Source organism: Danio rerio, chromosome 3 (genome assembly GCF_052040795.2).
Source record: "Danio rerio strain M-AB ecotype USA chromosome 3, GRCz13ab, whole genome shotgun sequence".
Taxonomy (NCBI): domain Eukaryota; kingdom Metazoa; phylum Chordata; class Actinopteri; order Cypriniformes; family Danionidae; genus Danio; species Danio rerio.
The window spans coordinates 37,900,001-37,924,941 of NC_141023.1; the positions used below are offsets into that span (position 1 = coordinate 37,900,001).

A 24,941-nucleotide genomic window follows, 5' to 3' on the forward strand; every position below is an offset into this window, starting at 1 on the left:
CAGTTGTTGAATGTTAAATAGACACATCTGTATTTATTAAAATCAGTGCATCCCAGGTTATTTACAACCCTTGTTGTCAAAATAGTAAAAAAAACAAAACAAAATCAAAAACAGGATATTATACAGTACCTATATCAATTTTGCCTATCATGAATAATGATTATTAGTGTAACCGTTATGGAGGCTGCATTAACATTTTAAGTTGTAAAAAAATTGTGCCTTTTTGCGGTTTCTGCTTTAAAGATGGAATCAAAGACGCTGACTGGATTGTCATCTCTGCAGCTTTTAATGTGCCTGCATGTTACATATAATTTCAGAATATTTGATGTTTCTTTTTTTTCTTCTTTTTTTTACTCAAGTTCACAAAATGTGATTAAATGATTAATTAATATTTAGTTGAACAATTTAGTCAGCTCTTCTCATTGACTATCAGTTATTAGACTATTATGGGCAGCTCTTGTAATAATTTAGGTTCTGGTAAAACTTTGCCTAATTTACAAGCATGCATTTGAACATGAACCTGTTATTAACCTCTTTTGTTAGTGATATTGGAGTATGCTATTAACTAAATAACAAAGTACAGAACCATATTTGCATAAGAGCTTTCCACACAACCTTTCATCATCGTCAATGTCAGCAAACATATGCCTCTCTACAGACATATTCGCAGTAAATCCTCTGGTAATGCTAAGTGTGCCAATATCAAAACCTGTTTAAATACAATAAACACAATACATTTATACAGACCTAGATTACAGACCTCCGTTTAGCCAGCTGTACTGGATAAAAGAAAAACAGGTCCCATTTTGCTGTCTGCTTTGGATATTAAATATACAGAAATCAATCAATCAATCAATCAATCAATCAATCAATCAATCAATCAATCAATCAATCAATCAATCAATCAATCAATCAATCAATCAATCAATCAATCAATCAATCAATCAATCAATCAATCAACCAACCAATCAACCAATCAACTAATCAATGTAAGTTTTTAATGTCATATTTTTTTTTCTTGAACCATACATTACAACTTTCATTCATTCATTAATTAATTTTCTTTCAGTTTAGTCCCTTTATTCATCAGGAATTGCCACAGTGGAATGAACTGCCAACTTATCTAGCATCTGTTTTACACAGCGGATACCCTTCTAGCTGCAACCTAGTACTGGGGAACACGCTTACACTCTTGTATGCACACACATTCATTACGGCCAATTTAGTTTACTCAATTTACCTGTATCTTACTGTGGGTGAAACTGGAGCATTCAGTGGAAACCCATGCAAACATGAGAAAACCAAACTCCACACAGAAATGCCAACTCACCCAGTTGGAATTCGAACCTGCGACCTTCTTGGTGTGAAGCAACAGTACTAACCACTGAATCACTATGTTGCCCTCACATTTCAACATGCTACAGATATTTTACCGTAAATTTATTCACGTAAATCTCTGTCTTTTCAAGTGGGTATAGGCATGTCTTAAAGCAGTGGTCACCAAACTTGTTCCTGGAGGGCCGGTGTCCTGCAGATTTTAGCTCCAGCCCTCATCAAACACACCTGAACAAGCTAATCATGCTCTTACTTGGTATACTTGAACCATCCTGGCAGGTGTATTGAAGCAAGTTGGAGCTAAACCCTGCAAGGACACTGGCCCTCCAGGACCGAGATTGGTGACCCCTGTCTTAAAGGGACAAAGAGCTAAAATAGCCAAGTGTTTATATTAAGCTCACATACAAACAAGCCATAAAACATAGTGAAGCACACATTGTACTCCATCAATCCTTTTCTTTAAAAGCTGTATTATCTTCACGCTATATATCTTACAGCCCAAGTGCTTTCACTCTCTTTTGCTTCTACATTTCATCCAGCTTCACTCCATTTAATCAGTATAGAGACTCCACTAGCAGTTGTTGTCACACAATGGCTTAATGGGGTGTAAAAACACAAAACAAATAAAACTATAATGAATAAAAAGCTAGACTGTGATAAGAGTATGAAAGGCATGTTATTACATTCTTTGAATATGCAGATTTAAGGTTACTGTGCTTAGGTTTTACATCTTGGGTTTTACATCTGTGCACTTTTAGGATGCATGGTGGCTGTCCACTTGGCAATCATACAACTGCCTGAAGGAGTGTGTGTATATGTGTGTGTGTGCGCGTATGTGTGTGTGGGGGGGGAAAGCTCTTTACAGTGATTCACCGTTTTATTGATTTCACTTAAGACAAACGAACACTTCACATCCATTTCCCAGCCACATAACTCTGACCTTGACCTTTGCATCTACTCTTGATCTGATTTTTTGAGCTCCCACAGCTTTTCCTCCTCAGCGTTCCCTTATTACCCGTTCATCGTTCTCTTTCTTTCTTTAGCTTTGAGTGATGCTGTATAGCAATGGAGAGAGAACTGCTGTGCTTGTTAATGTTCTATGGAAGCCTCTTCCTGTTAAGAATACATGTTTTCAGGAACCTTTGGTCGACTTCTTCATATGTTCCCCTTTTCTTCACGTCCATCAAAATCCATTATTCCCAAACCCAAAAAGTTTTTTATTTATTATTTTATTATTTTTATGCAACTTAGATTTGGAGGAAGTTTTCTTTTCTTAACTCTGCTATTCTGCTATAGTATTTTGAGTTTTCTACCATGAAAAAAAGCAATTAGTTGGCTTTACTTAAAGCAAGACTTTTGTATAATTTACATAAAGAAGGGAGTAAATTCACTGCCTTAAAAGTATAATGTAAATTAATTATCTACAAAATTATGCTAATTAAGTTGGCAACTTAATAGTTCCAAGTTACAATGCATTTGTTCACTTTTTAAGTAAAGTAAAAACTAATGCTTTATTGTCATGATGGTCAGTGACCACCGGAGGGCGCTGTAGTTCACAGACTTTGAGAATTGACTACAGCGCCCAAAAGACTACAAGTTCATACATACCATGCGCATTACACCCGGTCCACGTACACTGATTGGCTCACAGCTGTTCCTGTTTCCTGTTAATTTCCTGGACTATTTATACAACCATTTCACCTCTGTTTGTCACTGCGTCGTTTGTCCATCTTGTCTCCGTGTTCCTGTAAGTTTAGATTTTCTGATTCCTGAGCCCTGTCTCTGTTTTGTGTTTCTTGTTTTATTGTTTATTTGTACTTTGCACTTTGAACACCTTGTTTTTCTGTTTGATGCACATTGTAATTAAAACTGCACTTGGATCCGCAACTTTTTGTTCCTGTTTGATCTTGCTAACGTGACAGAACGACGCAGTCACATTATGGATCCAGCAGACAATAGCATCATGCTGTTAAAACAAGGTAACCGCTCAATAGAGCGTTATATAAAGGAGTTTTTGGAGCTAGCCCCGAAGAGCTCTCACAGTGATCTTTTGCTGATGATGTTTTTCCGGGGAGGACTTTTGGAACCAGTTCGTTCCCTCATGCCACCATACGAGGACGACTGGAACCTTTATCGTTTCATTGAGGTGGCCTTATTAATCTCCGGCTCCCCTCTCTCTGTTGCCCTGAAGGAGGAGAACCCTCAGGAGGGCGGTCTGAGTGTAGGGCAACAGAGAGGGATATTTTCAGGGCCGGCTGATGTATCTATGGGAAGGAGGAGAGAGGCTGGGTTGGAGTTGCGTCCTTATCCGCGTCGGGCTGTCCGAAGATCACCTTTTTCTGAGCCTCTGGAGAGCCTGCTTGAACTGTGTGGAACCCCAGTGTCTGCTCCAGTCCCACAATGCCCGCCAGTGTCGGCTCCAGCTCCAGAGCAAGCTCCCTCACCTGTTAACTATGCTCTCCCATCTCAAACCACCAGACGGAGGAGGCGTAGGAACAGAACTGCTCACGCCCCAGAAAGTCCACCAGTGTCGGCTCCAGCCCCAGAGCGCCCGCCAGTGTCGGCTCCAGCCCCCGAGCGCCCGCCAGTGTCGGCTCCAGCCCCCGAGCGCCCGCCAGTGTCGGCTCCAGCCCCCGAGCGCCCGCCAGTGTCGGCTCCAGCCCCCGAGCGCCCGCCAGTGTCGGCTCCAGCCCCCGAGCGCCCGCCAGTGTCGGCTCCAGCCCCCGAGCGCCCGCCAGTGTCGGCTCCAGCCCCCGAGCGCCCGCCAGTGTCGGCTCCAGCCCCCGAGCGCCCGCCAGTGTCGGCTCCAGCCCCCGAGCGCCCGCCAGTGTCGGCTCCAGCCCCCGAGCGCCCGCCAGTGTCGGCTCCAGCCCCAGAGCGCAGCACAATGCCAGTTCTAGTCCGACTCCTGGCTTTACCGGCGCCACCCAGGCTCCTCGCCCTGCCGGCCCCAGCCCGGCTCCTCGCCCTGCCGGCCCCAGCCCGGCTCCTCGCCCTGCCGGCCCCAGCCCGGCTCCTCGCCCTGCCGGCCCCAGCCCGGCTCCTGGCATTACCAACACCATCCAGATGTCTTGCCCTGCCGGCACCTCCCAGACGTCTTGCCCTGCCGGCCCCAGTCCGGCTCCATGCCCTGCCTGTTCCAGTCCGGCTCCTTGATTTGCCGACCTCGCTCGGGCTCCCTGCTCTGCCGACTCCAGCCCAGCTGCCTCCAGTCCCGCCGGCTCCAGCCCAGCTGCCTCCAGTCCCGCCGGCTCCAGCCCAGCTGCCTCCAGTCCCGCCGGCTCCAGCCCAGCTGCCTCCAGTCCCGCCGGCTCCAGCCCAGCTGCCTCCTGTCCCGTCGGCTCCAGCCCAGCTGCCTCCTGTCCCGCCGACCCCAGTCCAGCTGCCCCCAGTCCCGTCGGCTCCAGTCCAGCTACCTCCAGTTCCGCCTGCTCCAGTCCAGTTGCCTCTCCAGCCGGCTCTCCTAAAACCTCCTGCCTTGTGTCTCCTGCGGGATCATCCATGGGTCATCCCTCCCGCCCCTCCCTGGTGGTCCTTCCCACTGTTTGGGACTGATTCTCCGGCTGCACCCTGGCTTCCTGCTGGGGCGCCTGACCCATGGACCTACCCTGGTCTGACCCTCCCATCCCTCCCCTTGTTCCTGCTCCGCTTAACAACACCCCCCCCCCCCCCCCCTTGGACTGTTCTGGGAGCGTCTGGTAGCCGCTCTTTAAAGAGGGGGTACTGTCATGATGGTCAGTGACCACCGGAGGGCGCTGTAGTTCACAGACTTTGAGAATTGACTACAGCGCCCAAAAGACTACAAGTTCATACATACCATGCGCATTACACCCGGTCCACGTACACTGATTGGCTCACAGCTGTTCCTGTTTCCTGTTAATTTCCTGGACTATTTATACAACCATTTCACCTCTGTTTGTCACTGCGTCGTTTGTCCATCTTGTCTCCGTGTTCCTGTAAGTTTAGATTTTCTGATTCCTGAGCCCTGTCTCTGTTTTGTGTTTCTTGTTTTATTGTTTATTTGTACTTTGCACTTTGAACACCTTGTTTTTCTGTTTGATGCACATTGTAATTAAAACTGCACTTGGATCCGCAACTTTTTGTTCCTGTTTGATCTTGCTAACGTGACACTTTATAGGCTTGAGTTAAATTTAGAAACATTTTAAAACATTTATACACTACCGGTGAAAAGTTTGGGGTCAGTAGGATAAATGTTTTTTAAAATAAGCTATCCCACTCACTAAGGCTGTATTTATTTAATCAAAAATACAGTATAAATTGTAAAATTATTAAAAGCTTTCACACACACAAAAAAAGTTCAAAAGTAGTTTATCATTTAACTTAACCATTTATTCCAGTCATTTTAAAGATGCCTTTTAGCTTTATTACTTCAGTTTTCAGAGTCACATGATCCTTCAAAAATCACTCTAATAGATGCGTAGCTCTACAGATCCCTTACCATGCAAGCCAGTGGGGACAGCGGTGAGGAAAAAACTTGACCAAAGACCTCGAGAGAAACCAGGCTCAGTTGGGCACAACTATTTCTCCTATGGTCAGTTTCTATTCAATTATAAAATTTAAATAATGCGTTTTACTTACATTTTAAGCACTAATCTGAATTAGCTTGTCGGATGGTCATCATAACCACACTTTTTTTACTATTTTAGCCGAAATAGTATTAAAATCACTTTTAATATGGGCCACTTTTGGTGCTTCATGCCTTTTTTGGTCATTTTCTTGTGTCAAGAATAAGGTCTAAGGTTTACAATAAAAGTTACTTGTAAAATGTTTTCCCCAACAATACAGATGACTTCTTTTACATCAGATTGTGTTTTCTTGCACAGCTGGATGTTGGACTTGTGGAAAAAAATAAAAAATAAATAAAATAAAATAATATATATATATATATATATATATATATATATATATATATATATATATATATATATATATATATATATATATATTAGCATTGGCCAAAACTGATTAGAAGTCACACTGACAGCAACAGCCAACAGAGGATTCTGTTTGGTCTTAAAGGCTTTTTCACCATGTTAAAATTATTTTTACCATGATGGAATATCAGTCGAAATAGGACAAATAAGCTCATTTATGGGACAAATTCTGGACCTTTATCAATAAAGGGTGGGTCTTCCAAACCATTTGAACCCCCTCCTGCCTACGGGCCTACTATATATGTTGAACAGAATGAATTTTAAATCTTTTTTTCACTCTGACTTTATGCATGTGTTCGGCTGCTGTCCATGGTGCACTGTAAGTGCACTGTCCGTAGTGCTGAATATCAGCTTCAGCATATTCATGCACATGCACTGTCCGTGGTGCTGAAAATCAAATTATGCATGTGCCCGTTTATGTGCACTGTCCATGGTGCTGAAGATTAGCTTGTTTGTGTGTATTTGTGTGTCCATGCATACATGTTCTTTCCACAGTACTCAAGATCTGATGTATGTCTATCTGTGAGTATGATCTCTGTCCATGGTGCAAAATATGAGCTTGTGTGTATTCATGCAAATGTGCTGTCTGTGCTACTGGAGATTAGATTTATGTACATGTGCTGTTCATGGTGCTCAAGATCTGATTGTGTGCGTGTCCATGAAAACGTCTCCTGTCTTGTGCATATTCATCAACATGTACTGTCCATGGTGCTTCTGAATGGCTGTTTCTGCTATTATAATGCTTATGCTTCCTGACTCCAACCCTATAATGGCTCTCGATCATCCTTTTTTAATACAGTAATATCACATATTGAAGCTCGGCCTGTACACGTCACAAGCTATTAGTGCTGATAGATGTGCTCTTTGGGGGAAGGGGAAGAAAATGTCCTTTAGTGTTTAACTCTATGGCTAATAGTGGTCCATTTTCAGCTTTCTGAGCAAGGCACTTTTCACTGTTTGAAACCGTGGCATTTTGCTGAGGCCATTAGCAAGGCTCAGCTCACACAGGGAGTTCAGAACGTTGTTGTGCTTTTACTTCTCCAATGAGCTTTTTTTTTTTCTCTATCCCTATTTGACTGTGACACTCTACTGCACAGGGACAAGTGTGGTCGCTGTGTGAAGCAGAAAATAGCAACACATTCTCTTGAAATCGTTTGTAGATGGTAAAGTCATATATGACTTTGAATGACTTGGAATGTCTAAAACTATTTTCTTTTTTTGACTTTTTTCTTTTCTATTTTATTTTATTATCTTTTCTTTTAGTGTGATGGCTAGACTTAGAGGGTTAAAGTTAATTCTTAGGATTAGGTTTCGATTGTGTAAGGTCTGGCATGCAGTGGTCCAGGCTGTAGAATTGCAGAATAATTAAATAATTCCAAATGACTCTTTTAATAAACGAGTTTCAGCCTTTTAATTGTATTTATTTGCAAGTTATTTCAATTCACCGAGCTCAATAAGGAAAATATAGACAAGGGAAAAATAAAATAAAATAAATAATAAAATAATAAAAATGATAGGCGGTTCATTCCACTGTGGCGACCCTGTATTAATAAAGGGATTAAGGCAAAAGAAAATGAATGATTGAATGAATAAATAATAATAATAATGGAATAATTAATTCATTTTTTTTTCTTCTTAATCCCTTTATTAATTCTGGGTTGCCACAGCAGAATGATCCGCCAACTTATCCGCCAACTTATCCAGCATGTTTTTTATGCAGTAGATGCCCTTCCAGCTGCAACCCATCTCTGGGAAACACACCTCGCACGCTCCACACAGAAACACCAACTGATCCAGCCGAGGCTCGAGCTAGCGACCTTCTTGCTGTGAAACGACAGCTACGCCACTGCGTTGCAATAATAATAATAATAATAATAATAATGTTAATAAAAAAATAATAATAATAATTTCTATAATAATAATGTTAATAATAATGATAATAATAATAATAATAATAATAATAATAATAAATGAAAAACAATACAATTAAATAAAATATAGTTATTTATTAGTGTTAAGGTGTGCTAATGTCATTCTATAATCCTAAATTTAAACATGTGTACATTCGCAAAAAAAATATTGTTTTCAATAAAAACAAATGCCTTTGATAATTTTCAGCCTTTTACTTGTATTTATTTACAGGTTATTTCAATTTTTGATGATTGGTTATTATCAAACAGGAAAACAGACTAGTAGAAAATAAAATAACATAACATAGAAAAAAATCTAATAAAATAAAAATAAATTAAATTAAATTAAATTAAATTATTTAAATAATAATAAAAAAATTTAAAGCATTTATTTGTAAGCTAAAAAATAAAATAAATTAAAATAAAATGAGTTATTAGTGTTAGTGGTAGCGTCATTCTGTGTAATCCTAAGTTTACATTTGCAAAGACTTTGTTTTCAATAAAAACGAATGCCTTTGATAATTTTCAGCCTTTTATTTGCATTTATTTGCAGGTTATTTCAACTAATGATGAGATCAACCAACCAACCAAACAACCAAACAAACAAACAAACAAACAAACAAACAAACAAATAAATTAATTAATAAATTAATAAATAAATAAAATAAAAGTGTGTAATTAGTGTTAAGTGCTTCTGCTGTACTGTATTTTCCTAAGTTTAAACACACGTCTAAATTTGCAAGCACTCACAGCCACAGATGTTGATTCACTGGCCTTGTGGGATTAGCATCGATTAACATTACAATCAATTGAGTGAGAAGTGAGAAATGACCGTCTTTCCTCTGATGTCAGTTAAAATACACAATAAAGGGCAGTGTGTGTTTTAGCTGAGGTGTTCAGAACATATCCGCTATCCTTCAGAGTTAATGAGGCGTGTCCCGAAAATGGCGTTTACTCATTCCAATCACATTCCCGGTTCATTTAAACCCATAACCTCACCTCCCTCTGCAGGATGTGACATGCATTTCTATAAATACGATGATGTCTTACACAACACCTGTGAGGTTTCAGGCATTCTGGGTTGTTGTGATAAAAATAAAATAAATTAGAAAAGGCCAAAAAAAAGTCGCCAAAGCACTCTTAAAAACACATTGCACTTGCACGCATGACAGTAAGCCGGAGACATGTAGCGATCATGCCAGCAGACGTTCACAGATGTTCTTTTCTTTCCTAAATAGCCGAGGGACACTGCAGACAGCACACACACAGAGACAAGCATTACCCGAAAAATACTGCCGATTTGACAGTGGCACCTTCTGTGATCTTGTGGCTTCAGAGTTTTTCTTTGAGAGCCAGTGAGGGAACAGCAAGACCTGTATACAGACACAAAAGGGTAGATGAACTTAAATTAGGTTTCACTTTAAACTACAGCAAAGAACTACTGTAGAAAAAAATCTATAAGTAATAGACTTCCAGGATGCCTTTATTGGCTTGCATTTGAGGTGCATGTGCTAATATTTCTGTCATCAAGCGTTAGTGGCTTTTGATGGGGGGTTTTGTTATTAAATGAGAGTGACATGAGATTGAAATTAGGTCTGTTGACTTATTTAAAACACTGGCTTTTAAGTTCTGTCCCTCACAAACATATCTGAAGTGTTCACACAAACACAAACAGAGAACTCAATTTGTGTCTGCAATGCAGTCTCAGGTGGCCTCACCCTATTAACCAAAACACTCTCACTGGAGTCTCTGCCGAGAACCACAAAAATAATGACTTTCTTTGTGATTTTGCTATTTTTCTCATGCTTTTTGTCTTTTGCTTGGGAAATCAAGCACGTAAACCCTATTATTAAGATCATTTAACTTTATTACTATTATAAAGTCTTGCGAATGCAAGGCATATTCATACATTGTACAGATTGTAAAATCCTTCTAATTGGATAATAGTAAATTAGCAAATGCTGTAAAAGAATATCAAATATTTTTGTATTTTCTGTATTATTTCCATAAACATGTTTCGTATTTTGTGATGTATTGTTTTTCTCTGCATTTATGGTTACGAATTGGATTGAGTTTGCAGTTTAACAAAGTGACTGTTTTTGACATTTTAGTAGTTTAAAACAATTTAATCTATAATAAATAACATATAGAAAACTAAGCCTGTAAAAAAACAATAAAAGGTACTGTCAGATTATTACAAGCTTTTTGTACTGTAATTTATAACTCCAACTCAGACAATACAGTATAGTTACTTACTTACTCACTCACTCCCAGGGCCATTTAAATTTAAGTTGATATTTAGCCCCACCATGTTGGTCATAACATCTAATTTTTACAAGGTGGGTTGTTAGCCTTATGCTCAACCCCCAACCTGGAGGTCCAGGACATACACACATACACTACAGACAATTTAGCTTACCCAATTTTCCTATAGTGCATGTCTTTGGACTGTTGGATAAACCGGAGCACCCAGAGGAAACCCATGCAGACACAGGGAGAACAGAACTGAAGTCGGGACTCCAATCAGCGACTTTCTTGCAGTGAGGTGCCAGCACTACCCACTGCGCCACCGTGCCACCCCCAGACAATACAGTATATTAATTCAAAGTCGCATTTTCAGAATTTTTTCCCCTGACTTTTGTTGGAGGAAAGATCAAGGTCCCATAATGCATAAATAAACAACAACCTCAAAATACAGAAAACACTGATATTTTTAGAGTGAAATGGTGAAAATATTAAATGATACATTTTATACAATTATTGTTAAAGTACTTTAAAAATATATTAGTTTTAGTGTAACTAATGTGTGTGCTTTGAACTATAAATCAATGTGATATTAAAGAAAATGCATTCACTTTCACTGTGAATTATTCAATTATTAAGACCCCTGTCACAATCACCAGATCTAGATCGCTGGACAACACTTACTATCACCAATTCTGCGACTGAAATAAACTACAAATCCCATCATTCCCGGCACTCACACACCTGGCCCAGATTGCCCTTGATTGCAAACACTCAGCTGTAGCTCTTGAAGACTGATTAGTTGGACTATAAATACACCTAACATTACTTCACACTTTGTGGAGTCTTGTTGGTCTAAACGATTACAAAGCATACCCTAGTCTAGTCTAACCTTGCCATGTTTCCTGACCCTTATTTTGCTCTATGTGTATGTTGTTTTACCACTATTGACCTCTTTTTATGTGACCTTGACTATGGTTTTGGATTACCCTCATGCTCTTGCTTGCTCCTGATTTTTCCTCACAAAGCATTTTGTGATTTGACATAAAAGGGAGTTCTAGGGATCCATCTGAGCTCAACCTCCTTTCTCGCGCTACAAACGGGAGGGAGTCCAGGGCTCGAGGATCTTTTGAGCTCAGTCCTCTTTCCTGGGACAGCATATCAAACAAGCTGATAATCAATCATCAGCTAAGTGGGAACTCTTAAATCTAAATGAATTTTAATTCTAAAAGTAAAACTAATTTCATTTCAATGTTTCTATATACTATTGATATTACTTCCACCTCTAATACTGATAATACAAATACTAACAATGAATAAATTGTTTCATTTTGCGATTAACTTTGTCAAACTCTTTTGTTTAATGCTTTAGTTTAGATTTTAGACGAAATCAGAAAATGTAAACCTGGATTGGGAAAAATTGAAAATAAATAAATAATGACCAAATAAGTTGTGCTTATTTCGTGAGATTTTTTATTTCATCTGTTTGTGCTGAGACTGAGGATGTTTGTTGTCTAGAGTATTTTAAGCTGGTTTCTTGTTGCCATGGTTGTGTAATATCTTTCCCCTAACTTTCTGCTCTTTAAAGTTTGCAAGTTCAGAGTTTCATAAAGTCAAGTGGTGTCAAACACACGCACACAAACATACACACAGAGGTGACATAATCGTGTCATGCTGGGTTAAACTCACTGGTCCATGGTTTTGAGTCGTCTGATTCATATCTCTTTCCGTCATTGTCAGTGTCTTAAAGATTTGACACGCTTGGCTACAATTTTCGGTTCAAAGTCTTGAGTAAAGGTGTAAAGAAATTGTAGATGGATCACTTGTCTTGCCTTTTACTCCGAATTACCTTGTCACCTTCTTGTGCATTTCAACCAGTCTCATTTTTGACATTTTGACTCGCTCTTGTCTGAAAATATGTCGTCTGCCCTGTCTGAGATGATATGTAAACCTTTTGATCTGTGACTATAGCATGTTAAAAATGTATGCCTTATTACCTACCCGCTTGCTCTCTTGCTTACAGTATGATGATCCACTGATGGCCTGGGGAATCTCATTAAAGCGCATTTAATTACATCAAACCTGAAGCTGCACGTAGAAATGATCAATCAGCGCTCAGTATAAGATCAATGAGAGAGGTTGAGCTACTATCCGAATTCCTCTCGTGTGCGAAGGTGCTGGCTTTTATCACCCTCGGGCGTCCAGGTCAGTGGGGTTGATGGATATATGGCTCAAATGTTGAACTGATCGATTGGTTGTAAGGAAGAAGAGTGGTTTGTCGTGCATGCATGTTGCTTTCAGATATGGTGGTGAATTATTGAGTGGGACCGATGTTAGTGGGCGAGTGATTTACCTGTAATGACATCCTGTGTGGCCTGGGTCTTAGCCGGAAGGGTTGATGTTTGACTTGAGTAATATATACATCTTGTATGCAGTCAAATGAGGTCTTGAAGAGAGTAGGAACATGAATAAAGTCTAATAAATAGAACTCCAAATATGAGTTAATATCTTATCTTTTTTATTTTACATGTTTTATTTAATTATATTTGTACTAACAAAATAAAGTTAAGCTCTTTGTGCTACTAATAGCACTACCAATAGAAGAAGCATACAAAAATAGCATGTTTTCAAGTAGCTTTTGCTAGCACCTTTTATACTTACCATGTAAATTCATATTATTAAGATTATATGCTAGTTTTTGTTGGGTTTTACATTAAAAAGGTAAAATGTGTAGCAAAAACTTGAGCTGTTTTACATGCCCAGAAGAAACTCTACAGGTGGCATCTCGATTGAAACCCAAACAGTCAAATTTGAATTGCCACCTTTACACTATTGTCTGTTTTGCTATCTTTCATTTTTGGCTTACACTTCTGAAAGAGAATCTTGATTTACTTTCTCTTTGTAACTTGTAATGGTGACTAAACACCCTCTGGCTCAGTCTGTCATAGCCACTCTCAAAAACTCCACCCATTGGTTGAGCAGGATAGCGATTGATAGATTTGGGTAGACAACTGTAAATGATGTTTTGGTAGTGCCCAGGCATTTCTAAATCAGCTCTTCTTAAGACTGACTTACTTATAGAACTCAATGAACTATATATTACAATCTTTACCTTTAAGATAGTAAAACTACACATTATAGAAGTAGAGATTTTTTTAACATAATTATCCATACATATAAGTATATTTTTTACTTCACCATCATTTAAAATCTAGTTTTACTGACATTTTGACTAGGCTAAGCTATTCCACTTTGATTGCATTAATGTAATTAAAACCAATATTTTGCATAATTGAGATATCACTATACAGATGCATATACACAGCCAATATGCAGTGTGTGTATATGAACGTTTTCTGCCATCATCATGAACCAAACCATTGTCAGTAACATCATGTGATAGTCCATGGTAAATCCCATTATATATTAATTTCCTATTAATATTTATTGTTAACTAATTTTTATATTAATTATAATATTTTTATAGTTAGTATTATTATGTTTGTAATTAACATTGGGCATCACGGTGGCGCAGTGGGTAGAAGATTACTGGTTTGAGCCCCGGCTGGGTCAGTTGACATTTTTTGTGTGGAGTTTGCATGTTCTTCCAGTATTCGCGTTGGGTTTCCTCCAGGTGCTCCGGTTTTCCCCACAGTCTAAAGACATGTGGTACAGGTGAATTGAATAAGCTAAATTGGTTGCAGTGTATGAGTGTGAAAGAATGTGTAAGGGTGTTTCCCTGTGTTGGGTTATTATGCTGGATAAGTTGGCGGTTCATTCCGCTGTGGCGACCCCTGATTAATAAAGGGACTAAGCCGAAAATAAAAATGAATAAATTAACATTGATTCTGATGCAAATATGCATGTGATGTAAAGTTGAATTTCCACTTAATATAATCAGCTAATGAGTGTCAGAGCATTTGAAGTGGAGACTATGGAGAGAGAAGGGCACTTACTAGTCATATTGTACTTATTTTAACTTCTTGATGGGAGCAACGAAAGACAAAGTAATTTACTAATTATCTTGACCTGGAATGTTACTATGACAACAGCGTTTTTTTATTTGCTGCTACTTTGAATCCTGGAAACAATCTAAATAATGAATTTTATAATTATTGTCATTTTTATGCTGCTTCATATGTTTTTGGTGTGCGTGTGTTTTCCATTTCTTGTCCACATTATTTTCCCTGCCATCTCTATGCTGATTAGTACAAAATAGCTAGCAATACCAAGGTTGTGTGTTTAATTAAAGGGAAATATGAACTGTTAAAATCTATACCTTTAATGCTGTTTAAGTGGATTTGGATAAAAGTGTCTGCCAAATGCATAAATGTAAAAAAAGATTATCTATAGCTCCTGCCTTATCTAGATTTATTTAGACTATGTATTTTATTAAAGTGACCATGGTGTCTAATTTATTGTATAAATGTGGCATATGCTCAAAATGGGGGTGGAAACATATATGTGGAACTTCCCACGCAAAGGTTGTGATCTATAAAAAAAAACAAACTTGATGAGAGAATGTGGACAGCTGCACAGTGCACATATGTAACTTCAATACTGACCTAATTAAACCCCTTTTTAAATCATCATATGAGCCATAATCATTAACAAATAAATTTAAATGTAATTTAACGTAGATTCACTTTTTAAAATGGAGCTCCATGCAAAGTTTAATAAATGAGACCCCAGGACACGTATCAGTTTTTACAATAGAAGACTTAAAATGCAAAACCCTCTTAAATTTTCTTCTAAAATTAGCATTTTTCCTATCACAGGCTCATTGTGAAAACATACCCATATATACATTTCTGGACAGCGTAAATTATGTAGCCAGAGGAACATATGGCTGCATTTCGTCTTTAAAACAAACGCTACGAGGTGGTGTGATGCTGCTGACAGCTTCTGTTTCTTTTCACACTACCAGCTGACCGCTTAACTCCATGTGGACGCTTTTCTGCTGTTTTCAGTTTGCCTAGTAGCTCATCATATACGTCTGTGGACTTGAGCCCCAGCAAATAATGGTTACAGAAAAGTGGGTAAAACAAAACCAAAAGGCAAGAAATAAAATAAGTAAGTATATAACAGAGTGAGAATGTGGTAAGATCTGAAAATGTGGTAAAAATCAGGCAAGGGCTTTACTTTTACTGGATTTCTTTTGAAAACACTGTCGGTTGAGTTTAGGGAAGGGGGTGATCGGGTCAATCTGTGTATCATATCTACAATGATAAGGAATATGGTTACTTACTGAGTTATTAATGCACAGCAGTGTCACATGAAGAAAGGACTGACTTTGAAGGAATAAACAATATGAGCAAAGCTCAGTAATAGTGCACTGAACAAGTCTGAACAAGTTCCACCCACGCATGCGCGAGGCAGGCAGTTCTGTACAATTATGCAATTTATCGACTTAAAGATATCAGCCTAATTTTGACATCGGACTGATAACAGTAATCTTAAAAATAGCATTTATCGGCCGATAACGATATGGCCGCAGATATACAGTATCGTGCATCCCTAACAACTAATCATTAAATCTGAAATATAAGATATTTAAAAAACAACGTTGGAAATATGAAATTGATTCAAATGAATTGATGATTACATGGAAATGAAATTTGAGTAAAATAATATAGCCGTGATATATTTAAGTAATATCAGCACCCGTAAAGCCTCTTTACCCTTTGTGTATTACTCCGCCCACATACAACCAGCAAAAAGCAGACACTACAGATCTAAAGTTTAAAAGATGCTTGCTAGGCTGTTTAACTGTCAGCTTATGATTTGAATCCGAGGCAAAAGAAAGTTGTTTCTCATACAAAAGGGTTTTTGAGAATTTCCATGTTTGATTTTGTTTTTATATTATGCCGTCAAACTGTTGTATAAACGCAATATCACACTCGTAGCAGTGGGGGCCTGCGGCCTCGAGCCAATGGTCGCCTCCCACCAGTGCCAATATACAGCCATATCGCACTACTACTCGTGTGATATTGCTCATATATATAACAACCTCACCCAACGTGTTTATGTTGGCACTTATGTATCATCACAGAGGCAAACAAAACATTTAGCCTACAATCTGTGCACAACCTACACTTTTATCTGTTATCTTTTTTTATGTTAGTGCTCAATTTTACCGTTAGATTTTGGGAACCAGATCTAAATTTAGTGGGAACGTTCGGGTCGGGTAGCATAGAAAATGGGGCGGGCAGTGGGTGAGCAGAGTCATAATATAGAGCGGGAGTGGTCGGTGTGAAATAAAACCTGGCGGGACAAAAAATTCAGTCAATTTCATCTTATTACAATGAAAAGGTTATTTTCATCACTTTAAAAGTAAAATAGCTGAACATAAACATATGAGACTGAGAAAAACATTCATTTTAGAAGGAAATTTCAGATGGCACTTAACTTTCAGTAACATTTGAGTGAAATAAACTCATTTGGTGTAATTACTCTCACAGTTGAATTTCACATTGTGGAAACATGAAGCAAAAAGAGACGAAAAGTAACATGAGGCAAGAGTTGCCTGATGATCAGTAAATAAGTGCAGAGAAAATAAGGACATATTTATATTTATGTTCTCTGCAGATGTTTTCATATCAAAGTGTAATGCACCAAAGTGAATACAGTTTGACAGTTAAATCAGCCAGGCGGCTGCTTTGTTAGGCTCATAGAAGAAATCGCAGGAGTTCAGAAACACTTTAAATTCCGTTGTAATATTAAAACAATGCCAGTTCTATTGATTTGAGCAATCAGATAGTTTGTTTTCAAACGTGTTCAAGGGCTTTTGCCTGTGTCTGTGTTAAAATTACTAATCTACTCTTCACTGTATGAGTTTGATCAAATACTTATATTGAGCACTGAAGCATTTGAAGTTTTAAAAGTTTGGGAAGGATTATTATAAATGCATAGAGAGAAGGAAATAGAGAGAAAGCAAGGTAAAGCCCAGTGCGAGGGTTATTCAAAGTTTCTCACGTTCACGGAAAGCCTGGACACAAAAACAAAACTACATCTGTTCAGTCTTAACCCTCCCATGGGCATCATCTTCACACACGTGTAACAAGCACCGCTTAGAAAGCTTATTTGATCACTTGTATTTTTCTCCTTGGTTCAGATGTGAATTATTAATGGCGGTGTGGAATCTTTGAAACTGTGCTGAATTTGCCTGAATTTTTTGCGCTCCAGATAGGATCATGCTCCAGTTTTCACCTGGTAAAAACCCCAAAAAAGCACCTCTGAGATACACAGATAGAATATTTGATTTAGAGACGTCTGTCTGTTCTCTGCATCATTTCCATTCTTTCCTCACCCCAAACTCTCTTGTATATTGAAATGTGTTCTGGCACAAAGATATTTCAATATCTCTCACTTGTTTTCAAGCTTTGGCTGGAACTTGAGAGCCTTGAGCTTGAATGTCTCATGGAGGCTTTTTTTGACAACAAATAGACATGCCACGGCCTCTAGAGCTTTTTTTCATCTCTGAAAACTCAATCGTGCTCCAAGGCCCAGCAATGGACTATACTGATAAACACATTTGTCAGTCATGAAAACTCTGTGTTTTAGGTTCAGTCCAGGAGAGGTTATTGGGGTTACAGAAGTGTTTTGTTCTAATGAGGAGGAAAAAAAAAACTATGATTCGAAATAACTCATTAAAATAAAAAATGTGGGTAAATCCAAATTAAGCTGTTTGCTTGGCATGAGAGACTTTGATGACTTAAAGAAATAAAAAATATTTCACCTAGTGCACATTCACTAATGATATATATATATATATATATATATATATATATATATATATATATATATATATATATACACTGTAAACGATTTCTTGTTAAATCAACAGTAAGTTACTGGCAACAATTATCCAGTAGCTGCTGTATTTCATAAAACGGTAACATTACTGTAATACTAATTACATTAGTATTACATTTACTGTAAAATGTAATACATCATTTTACTGTTGTTGATTTTTACTGTAACACCAATTACAGTAGTGATACACATACTGCAAAACTGAAAACAGTATTTTATTGTACATTTTTACCATGAAGAACTACGGTATTTTAACGTTACTTTTATTATTACTGTATAGTATTTTACAGTTATTAAATGTTATTTTATTTTATTTAATAGTGCTACTTTATAATGGGTAAAAATGTTCAAAAATTGCACAAGTGTTATTTTAACTGTTCAAGAAATACAAGAAAAATAAAGAAACTGAAACTTTAACTTCACAATAAAGGTTTATTGTGTAAACCATGCTAAAACAGTAGCAATAATTCAATATAACAAAGCAACAGAACACTAATAAACAATTGATCATTAAAACCAGTCAACAATTAATGCATCAAAAATTATTACAATTTTAAAAACAGGTGAAAATACTGCTACGAGACAGGAAATGATGAAGGCCAAATGATGTGGAAAGGGACAGTGAAAAAGGGCAGCAGCACTTCTGATGATCCTGCAAAAATGACAAGCAAAATCAATCACTGAAGTAAAAACTAATCATCCCTCAAACCATTTAATTCATTCAGAAACGAAACACTGCACTGTTGTTTTTTATACATATATATAACAGTTATAATATATATAACAGTTTTTTTAATTGTTTTTGTTGGTGAAATACAGTTTGTTGTCAATTCACAATTACACTAACGTTAATGGGGAAAAGATCAGCGGGCATTGTTCTTAAAGATTGCTATTCAGGTGTCCACACAGGTGTGTAAAAAATAAAGTCTCATCTTAACTTAATGTCCAACTCTGTATAGCTCGAATATCTGATTCCATGATCACACTACTAGTGCTTCCACGAATTTAAGAGGGGTGAACGCAGTTCATTCTCACTTTAAGAGGCTACATATTTAAAATTAAATAAACAAAAATAATCTAATTTAACGTGACTAATGTTAATTAAATACTTTTAGGCTTTTAACACGTATAAATCCACTTCTAACTTACAGATAAGATTGCGTTAGAGAACATGAAAGCCGTGGGTGATTTTTTAAAATAATGCTAATGAGTTACTGATATTTGGTTTGCATAAAACAAAGTAATCACTAAGCATTCATTTTTGGCAAAATCTGCAGAGAGGCTCAGCGACACGAGGAAATGTGTTAAAGTTGAGTAGAGAACTAAAGAGCAGTCTAGCCTACTTCATGAAATGTTTGTGGTAATATTCTGCTGTCAATTCGTATTACTGTATTTCAATATGCAGCAGTGATGGCATGTCAGCGAGACAAATAAACATTTTATCGAGTCATTTCATACAATTTATTTATTTATTTATTTTTTATACAAACCCTCTAGTGACATTTCCTCAAACTAAATCATCATAACGTTACTGTGCACAGCATCAGTAAAACGTTGAGAATAATTTAAATACTTAATTTTTTAAAACAGTCACTGCTGATTAGAAACTAACATTAAAGCTAAGCTTACAGAAATCCTGTATGCATGACAATATAAAGATGTATTACTCACTGATGTCGAAGCACTTCCAGGTCATCAGAGATGTAGACAGGACAGAATATGTGCTATCAAATGAGCTCTTGTGCAGCCTTTGTTGGACATCCAGGTAGTATGTTCACCCACACTGTAAGAAACAAAAACAGAAACAATTTATTAAAATGTGAGGGATAGTAAACATGTTTGGTCTACAGAGAGAAGAAAATGTTTACTTTAAGCATTGATCCTAATGAATCTATTTCTAAACTACATTTAACCTTATCACGGAAACAGCATTTTTGAGCTTTTAGACCAGGGGTGCTCAACCTTGTTTGCTTTAAATTAGAATTAAAACAATAAATCTCTATGTCAAATAAAATACTTCAGATCTAAATAAAGCAGGTGCTTTTACCTAAAGGTTCCTTCCCTCCAGTTAGTTTGGCTGCAAATACCTCCACATCTGTGCTTTATTCGGTTCTTGTCTTAAGAGTAACTGGTGTCGCATTCCAGGTCCATCACAATCTGGGCTAGAAGGACAATATGACAAAAGACAAGACACATATAAATAAGTCTCAGAATAAAATATTTAAAGGAATAGTTTACTATTTTGCCACTATTTACTTCACGTGTTTTAAACTAGTTTGAATTTCTGTTAAACACAAAAGCAGATATTTTGAAGAATGTTAGTAACCAGTAACTATTGACATCCATGTTTAAACCAAATTTCTTTAAAAAATACGAGTTTGTGTTCAACGGAACAAATTAAATATATAACTATTTTGAAACAAGTGGAGGATGCCAAAGATGCTATTATTTTCATTTTGGGGTGAACTGTCCCTTCAATTCAAGTGTCAAGCAATAGTCATAAAAACTGATGTGTCGCTTGAGGAAAACTAAATCAAGTACCTTCTGTGAACAAGCAGAATCATTATGCCATTGTATTCAGTGATTCTCTTTTACATTTTCCCACTATAAAACGATAGCTTCAACATGCAATCCATGTTAAGACAAAAATGAATAGCATAAAATAACATATTGAACTAAACTTACAGTTTCCAGGCTGTTTGAAAAAAAACAAACACATATGCCCAGTAAAATTGCTAATAAACACAAAGACAACAGTTATAGAAAAAAATGTTTGTCTAATATTTACTAAGCACTTGGTAGGCAAATAGCATAGCCGTGGCTGTTTTAACACCAGATGTTTTTTTTTTTCTTAAAGTTTTCTTAGGAACTGCTGGAAGAAGAAAAAGAGGTTGTACATGAAACTCCTCACAACAAATCTGTGAACAACTTGACATTTAAAAATCTAATCAAAATGAGGAAGACATCGACATTACCTTGAATAATCAAGTGAGGAGTGATTGGTTGCATCAGTTTTTCAACATCAATCACTGTAGCTGAAAAACAGATAAATATAATAAGAGTAAAATAAGACTTAACATTAATTAATCTAAATCTATGGTAAAACCATACCAATCTGTATGGGGTTTAAATACATTTGTACCCAAATCATTCCCTGACCCCATCAATTTCTCTTAGATTAGGATGGATATGACTTTGGCTTATATCTGTGTACTCAGAACGTACACTCACCTCAGGTACACCTGAACACCAAAAATTAAATGTAACAATTAATGACACACTATGTATTTTGTTAATATTAACGTTAGCTTAAAATAATTCAACTGCATTTAATTTTCAGCTCCATTTAATAAAACAGTTAAGACTCATTTCATTATGAGTTTAGTTTAAATAACTAACTTACAGTTGAAAAATTATACCATAATGATAGCTTAGTCATAATGACTATGTGAAGACCAGAGCTTACCTTAACGGTAAACGTTTAACTTTTCATGGTGACTTCGCCTTCATCTCAGTGTTGTGCTGAAATAGAGAATTCATTAATGCAGTTACAATAAGTTGAAGTTATGTTTTTCAGGTAACTTAACGTATGGTCAAAAACTCACTCAAGATAAACTTACTGTACAATACCTCGCAAACACTACAATGACCGCCTGGCGTCTGTTATTTCTTGTTTAAAATACCGTTTGTTAACGGATAGCGTGACATAACATAAGAACCTACAACTAATGTCACTTGGTTAATTCTTTTAAATTACACACACAATACACAGAAATACTTATAAAACAATCCTTTAACGGACAGAATTTGACTTTAAAACACTTACCGAGGATGAATTCGCTGGATGAAAGACGACAGGTGAATTTCAAATTAGGAGAGCCGTTGCCTGCATGTCGAGTCGTGTCCGTTCGGTTCTATGAATCGGCTCCTTAGTGAACAGTAAAAACAGATCCCTTTTTGTATATGATTCATTACTATTTAGTTATACTGCTTGGCCACACGCATTTATACACTAATTATACACTAATTGCATATTGCTGAATGTGCTTGTGAACACGTGTGATCAAATAATTCCCGAGCAAACGGTTCAATACGATTCAGAGTCGCTCGAGTGCTGAACCGAACCAGTGCAAACGTGATATTGATTACAATATAGTAACATTGTTTTTTATTCACTTTACCAGCGAAATTATTACATATATCTGAACTTGACAATACGAATAAAGTTCGTTTGAAGTGTTTTGAGAATTAATATTTTTTTCTCCCAGAATTCCTTTCACATCAACAAGCAAATGGTAATGGCGGATGAGAAAGCCCAGCTAATATTATAAATATTGCGTTTAATATGTCACGAAATGAAATTTTAACAGTGTTTCATGCGAGAATGTAGTTCTTACAAACTTAAATCTGTGGTTTATTTATAGATATCATGTGTAAATTGTAAGCGTGCTTTGCCGATATCGGAGATTCTGACCTCCAGGGTGTCCATCATCACTCATGTATCCGGCGAAACGAGGTTATAATCGGCTAGACATGTGAGACTTGCCCCGGTCTTAGATGGCTCTATAATGAATGTGTTATGAAATTTAGTTTTAACCGTTTTTCATGCGGGAATGTAGTTGTTTTAAACTCAAGTCTGTGGTTTATTTATAGAGATGGTGGGTATTTTAAAATATTGTTTTGAAAATGCGGAGATATGTGACCTCCATGGTGATGACGGGTGCCCTAACCTCATGAATCCGTCTAAAGCAGGCTGGTCATTATGACATTTAAGCTAACTTTGGTTTCATGAATCAATTACTTTTGTTCCAGTTTACGTTTTGGTTAAGCACAAAGTTATGTTGATTAAAAATGATTTAATATTTTCATGTTAACCTTATAAAATTAAGGTGCAGTACACCCAAATATGGAAAACCAGGGGACAGTTTTATGCACTGAACAGTCTGAAGAAACTGGTTATTTTATTTTTCTTCACAAAATACTTTGTCAAAAAAAATAAACATAATAATAATATAAAGTGTGTGTAGAGTTTTTCATGGTCATTTGCAGTACTGTATTTAGATGCACAGTAACTGATTTTTTCCCCAAATTCATTGTAAAATCTGCAGTAGCATACTGTTAATCATGTTCACAGTATGGAAATGTTGAGAATACATTATCATGCTGTGAAAACAGCAATATATACAGTAACACACTGTGCACAGCTTATACAGTAAACAACTGTTGAGAAATGCAGTATAATACCGTGAAAACAACAGAAATCGTTTACAGTGTATATATATCACAGCATTTTAATAGCCTCCAGAATTCTGTAACTGCTACTTCTACTACTACTACTACTACTACTACTACTACTAATAATAATAATAATAATAATAATAATAATAATTGTGTTATTTCTGGCCCTCAAAGTGTATATTCTCCATCCCAATGACTCATAGCCTTCTTAAAGAGATTAAAATGAATAATTGAATAAATCTGTATGAAATAAGCAGTTTGATCTCTTAAATCAGCTATTGATGTATTCATATTTGCTTTATATGATGAACAGATTTAATATGGCTTTTATTCTTACACAATCATTGATTGACGAGCATAAACATACCCAGCAGGCACAGGACATCAACAGGACGTCATAATGACGTTGTACCAGAACATAACCCATTGTCGTGGGGACAAGGATTTTGTTTGGAAATGAAAATCAGGTTGATGTCAGAACCCAATGTCAGGCCGACGTCAATGTCTAATGTCCAACCTTAAATCAACCAAATATCAACATCATCATGTTACACCTTGACGTTGTGTGGACTTTACCACTATGACTTCTATCAGACGCTGGATTTTGGTCACTTTTCAACACAACCTAAAATCAACCAAATATCAACGTAATTTGATGCCAAAATAACAATGTCCTTAGACGCTGGATAGAAATTGAATTTTGGTCACCTGACGTCATGATCTAAATCTAACCTAATATTAACGTCTTATGATGTTGTGTGCCTGCTGGGATAAGCTCAACCGTATTGTTGTTATTTTTAATTTTATTATAGATTATTGCTTTATCAATTCATGTAATCATGCATTTTCTGAAAAAAAAAACTTGGATTAAATGTTTAAATGGAGTTTGATTTATGCTATTTGTGTTTTGAAGATGAAAAACAGTTGCATATAGATGATTAAGTGTTAAAAATAATTCAATAAACAACAAATTAACATTCTAACTAAATCCATACATTCATTATGTTAACTAACAAACTTAACTAACTAAACTTAGTTAGTTAGTTAGTTTTCCCACTTGTTGTTTCACATACAGTAATACACAATCTATATTTGCCTTCATGAACCACGAAGTTCATTCATTCATTTTCTTTTAGCTTAGTCCCTTGTTCATCAGGAGTCACCACAGTGGGACTAATTACCAATGTATCTAGTATATGCTTTACACAGCTGATGCCTCTTTCAGCTGCAGCCCAGTATTGGGAAACATCCATACACATTTATTCACACACATACACTACGGAAAATTTTAGTTTATTTAATTCACCAATAGCATATATCTTTGAACTGTGGGGGAAACCTGAGCATGCGAAGGAAACCCATGCCAACATGGGGAGAATATGCAAAATCCACACAGAAATGCTAACTGGTCCAGCCGGGACTCAAACCAGTGACCTTCTTGCTA

General features: G+C 36.9%; 1 protein-coding gene and 1 long non-coding RNA gene across 7 annotated transcripts in view; one reads left to right on the forward strand and one right to left on the reverse strand.

Moving 5' to 3' along the window:
• asic2 (acid sensing ion channel subunit 2) overlaps nucleotides 1-24,941 on the forward strand; it is a 666,602-nt gene that overhangs the window by 442,138 nt on the left and 199,523 nt on the right.
• LOC147845803 (uncharacterized) lies at nucleotides 18,672-22,206 on the reverse strand. Of its 3 annotated transcripts, none has more exons than XR_015480163.2 (6): nucleotides 22,086-22,206; nucleotides 21,726-21,781; nucleotides 21,235-21,294; nucleotides 20,307-20,421; nucleotides 19,931-20,042; nucleotides 18,672-18,911 (listed from the first exon to the last, which is right to left on the reverse strand). It is a non-coding gene; the product is annotated as an uncharacterized LOC147845803 (long non-coding RNA). The 3 variants fall into 3 exon arrangements; XR_015941969.1 differs by lacking the exon at nucleotides 22,086-22,206 and adding an exon at nucleotides 21,890-22,010; XR_015941968.1 differs by lacking the exon at nucleotides 22,086-22,206 and adding an exon at nucleotides 21,880-21,950.